The sequence below is a fragment of the Hippocampus comes genome, unplaced genomic scaffold, assembly GCF_001891065.2.
Source record: "Hippocampus comes isolate QL1 unplaced genomic scaffold, H_comes_QL1_v1.1 scaffold123, whole genome shotgun sequence".
NCBI classification, from domain to species: Eukaryota; Metazoa; Chordata; class Actinopteri; order Syngnathiformes; family Syngnathidae; genus Hippocampus; species Hippocampus comes.
This window is the reverse complement of record NW_017804997.1, coordinates 847,504-852,182: the sequence shown is the minus strand read 5'-3', so window position 1 is coordinate 852,182 and position 4,679 is coordinate 847,504. Positions and strand designations below refer to the sequence as shown.

At 40.9% G+C, this 4,679-nt stretch overlaps 1 protein-coding gene across 3 annotated transcripts in view; it reads right to left on the bottom strand.

The window, feature by feature from the left end:
• tsc1b (TSC complex subunit 1b) overlaps window positions 1-4,679 on the bottom strand; it is a 26,545-nt gene that overhangs the window by 18,601 nt on the left and 3,265 nt on the right. The window contains exon 1 of one of the 3 annotated variants that reach the window (XM_019894517.1): window positions 1,070-1,091. The exons of the other annotated variants lie outside the window; for them this stretch is intronic. The gene's annotated coding sequence lies outside the window, so the exon portion shown is untranslated. Of the gene's footprint in view, window positions 1-1,069; window positions 1,092-4,679 lie in introns of those variants that run through there. 3 annotated transcript variants of the gene reach the window in all.

Genomic DNA, 4,679 nt, shown 5'->3' with positions numbered 1-4,679 from the left:
ACTGACATAGCCATAAAAAAATGTTGCTTTATTTATCTGACCATATTGGAATGTATTTGTTAGGTTTTCAGTCAATTAAATTTGGTTCAATAAACAATGTGTGGTCATTTTTAAAATTTTCAATGAACATTCGATCAGTCCAGCCCTCGGCTTGCAGCAAAATTTTTTATCTGGCCCTCCATCCATTTGACTTTGACACCCCTGCCCTAAACCAAAGCTGATAATCAACACGTGGGTGAATTCGCAGTGTGAGGTCACGGTGAAGGTTGTTCGCGGTTACCAATTTAGAGCTCAGTCAAGATTTGCAGTTTGGGAGGAATTGGTTGTCATAATGTTAGAGGAATTTATGAGCAAAATTGTATCATGTTTAAAGTTTCATTTAATTTGGACACATCTAAACGTTTGGGCGCGTATCCAGCACTTCCAAATGCCTGTGCACAAAGGCGCCGGCCACCTGGCCGGAGGGCTGTTGAAGTCCACAATTAGCACGTCAATGCAGGTGGGCAATCACAGGGGAGGGGGCGAAACTCGGTCACAAAAGGGGAATGAATAATTTGGGAACAGCGGTTGAACAACAAAAGACGAGTTGAGAACACCCGTCGCGCCCAGGCGACATTTGTCGTCCGCGAAGTCTGCAACATGTTGATACAGTGTGGACCAGACAGAAAGGCGCCAATGTACTGGTGGTTCAAAGCTTAAACTCAGGTAACCAATCACTACCGAGGGGCCGGACCGGGGGTGCGGTATGCAAATGTCGGGGGCAGTGTTTTCCTTGTATGTTACAATAAAAGTCGGAATTGGCGGGAAGGGAGCTCGAGAGTGTGATCATCGGAGCAACTACCGTCGTTCGCTCTCAGAGATCCCCCTCCCGCCGATATTGAAGACAATTTTCCTGTGTGCCGAGTCATTTCTTTAACTTTGTCCGAGAAAATCTCTGACACATGGTCACTTTGGACCTTGGAAGTGAGCAACAGGCAGCAACAGGTCAGTAGAACCAACAAGAGACGCCCTCGCTCTGATCTCGGACAGCCTAGGAATGCTCAGGAAGACAAAAAGGGCCTTTATTGACTGATTACATTTGGCTGAGCGCGAGCTGTTCGCAACAACCTCCTTCGCTCACTCACAAACAGCTCATAAGGGAACTCCACTGTAAAAAACAAAAAAACAAAAAAGAAAACAGTTGGGCTAAAACAGTCATTCAACTTTGAAATATAAATGACTGACATTAATGGCATCAGTGGTAGCTATTAAAACAAAGCAAGCAAGTTGGTTGCTCCAAAACAATTTTCTGAGTTGTTTTTATTTATATCTTCCGGTTGGGGTACAATGCAAAGGACAATTAGTTCTGCAATTTCTTATTTCTTTCTTGAGAATGCAGGAAAGCCAATTCTCACATGAGCAAAACGTCAAATATTTGATTAAATTTCCCAATTTAAGTTTTTTTGCCGTCAAAATTTGGGTTCACCCAACTTTTTTTTTTTACAGTGTGCTTTTTTGACTACACTGCAAAAAGAAAAAAACCTTGGTGAACTCAAAGCAAAGTACTTTGACAAAATTTTTATTCATGCCATTCGACAAAATGTTTTAAGTTTTGCTGTTGTGCGAATTGGCGTTCCCTGTATTTCACAATAAAGAAATAAGAGTTAACTGTTATCCCTTGTATTGGGCTCCAAGTTAAAGTCAGAAAATTGCTTTGGAGCAAACAACTTGCTTGCTTTGTTTTTTACTAGCTACCGTTGTAGCCATGAATGTTAATAATTAAATGTACCATACTGTATGTGTGTGTGTGTGTGTGTGTGAGTGTGAGATTACAATATGAAATTAATTGCCATGTATTTTATTTCCTCCATTAACTTATGAAACGCATTGTATACAGAAAAAACAAACGTGCACACGCGTAACGGATGTCAATTTCAACTTAATCCTATTGAGCCACAAAGCAAACAAATGGAGCAAGATGGCGACGAGGACTGCAGAAGGCGATGCCAAATACTAAAAAAAAAACAAGACTTTACTCAAAAAACTAAGGCGACCATCAATCACTTTTCACCTCGAGAAGCGACTAGGGCAGAAATGTGGGCGTGTGTATTTCATTTTGTTATGAAGGCTGTAGATTGAAATGATTCAAAATCCTGTTACAGTTACAGTACAGTGGTACTTCGACAGTACTGGATTTATTTCCAGTACATCCTTGTAGTTTCGTTACAACTGCATGTTTTTCCAGCTTTGCCAGACATTTTACTTAAATATGGTCCGTAACCAGACATTTCGGTTATGGGGTATCTAAATTTGAACACAAGTGGGAGCTCTATAGAAGGACCACATATAGTAGATAACGAGGACAAAATAAGAAATGAAGAACTGCCAGTCCAGTGGATATCCTCAGGAGGCTTTTATCTCATCATATGGCCTCACAATGGCTTGGTTTTTCGACAAGAACAAGTATGATAAGATACATTTGAGCGGGCCTGTTTTGTTAAATCAGCAGCTGTTTTGCTTCATTGACAAATCAGCCAGAGAGGTAAACTTGTGAATATTACACTCACTTCTCACCTCATCAGTTTTTTTGTTTGTTTGTTTTTTTTTGGGGGGGGGTTCTCTCATCACTCATGACTCTCTTTGAAGTAGAGTCAACTATTAAGAAAAGGTGACTAATTTCTCTTGTGAGCGGCCTTGACACGAGTGCAGACCAATTTAATCAATGACAGCATCATAAATGAGCGATTCAACATAATTTTGGAGAGGTTTGTTGATGCACGGCCATACATGTTAGCAATGTAAAATATCAACTTGCAGTCATTGACCCTGTAAAGTCAATTCAAAGATTTGTCTCTAAATACATGAGACATGTTTGAAGATAATTGCTGCAAATGGGCGCAGAGACGAAACTATGTCGTAATGAACTGTAGAGATCTAACTTCAAACTGTTCTTCACCATGTCAGTTCCCAGTTTTTTTTTTGGGGCCACCCGGTGACACACTTGGGCCTTGAGCAGGAATCTTCCTTCCCCCACTCTACAAGAACTTAACCGCCTTCATTGCATCAGTGGCTCAATTGTGAGTTCTTGAGGCCACGCAGGATTGAAGTGGAGCACTGCAAAAACATGGCAGGCGGCAAATCTTTGTCGCAGACGAAATGACATCTACCAGCATACGACAAAATGAAAATTCCAAGAACGGTTTGATTTTTTCAAGATTCGAAAGCCTCATCTTATTGACTTGACTTTTATTTTTGACCAATCAAATTGGCCAGGTTTGTTTACAACTTGAAATGTTCGAAACTACTTTTCTCAGACCGATACCACTACGAGTATTCAACAATACTACTAGTACTTTTGATACACAAAATTTCAATGAAACCAATGACAGATAATTTTAATAAACAAAGACCTGTTTTTATTTCTATCACAAGGCAGAATAGTCACTCTGCAATACAGCATTTGAGTTCAAAATAAAACAACTCACTCTGATGTAGCATTCTTGCTTGATTATAGAGCGGTTGTGAATACAGAAGAAAAAAAACAGCACATTTCACTTAATAATAAATGACCGACTAGTTTTCATTTTTAGATCATCAAAAATGTTTTCAATTTAAACTGTGCCATAGCAGCTGAGCAACCTGTATTTTCTTCTCAACAAACAATGTGTACAGGGCCAAGTGATGTCAGCATCATCGCGGTGATTTGCCAGCTACTAAAGCACATTTTAGTCAGTGTGGTTTGTTTAAAAAAAAAAAAAAAAAAAAAAAGTAAAAAAATACAATAAAAAGAGGGCGGCCCGGTGGTCGAGTGGTTAGTACATCGACTTCACAGTGCAGAAGTACTGGGCTCAATTCCAGCTCCGGCTTTCCTGTGTGGAGTTTCCGTGTTTTCCCCTTACTTGCGTGAGTTTTCTCCGGGTCCTCCGGTTTCCTCCCACATTCCAAAAACATGCATGGCAGGTTAATTGAACACTCTGAATGGTCCCTAGGTGTGAGTGTGAGCGCGTATGGTTGTTTGTTTCTGTGTGCCCTGCGATTGGCTGGCAACCGGTTCAGGGTGTCCCCCGCCTACTGCCCGAAGACAGCTGGGTTAGGCTCCAGCACCCCCCGCGACCTTAGTGAGGATAAAGCGGTTCGGAAAATGAATGAATGAATGAATGAATAATAAAAAGATCAGAAGGAACAGTAACCTGTGTCAGTCTGTCAGAAAAAGTGTGAAGTCATTTTCGCCAACTAAACTGCCTTTGAAAAGCAGTCGAACGGCTCTTGTCAACGCTGGCAACAGATGCCGTATGTCAATGTCAGCATAATTAATACTATATATATATTTTTTTTTGGCATAATTAATTAGGGATTGGAAATAGTTTCAGAATGATGTGTTGATTTGGTGGCAACAGTTTGTGGGGGCAAAACCTGAGTCAGGAAGACGAGTCAAGATAGCCGCGAGCGCACTATTTCAAAATAAAGGTAAGGGTTATCTTGAAACTAGCCTTCTTACCGTATGTTACTACCATGCACAGCATGAGCAACAGCTGTGGCTAGCTTGACTGCCATCTCTAAGGTGTGAACCAAATAAACAAGTACCGTATTTTCACACCTATAAGGCGCCATTAAAAGTCTAAAATTTTCTCCAAAGTGGACAGCACGCCTTACAATGCGGAGCGTCTTGTGTATGCGCTGAGTACCAAAACCTCAGAGCC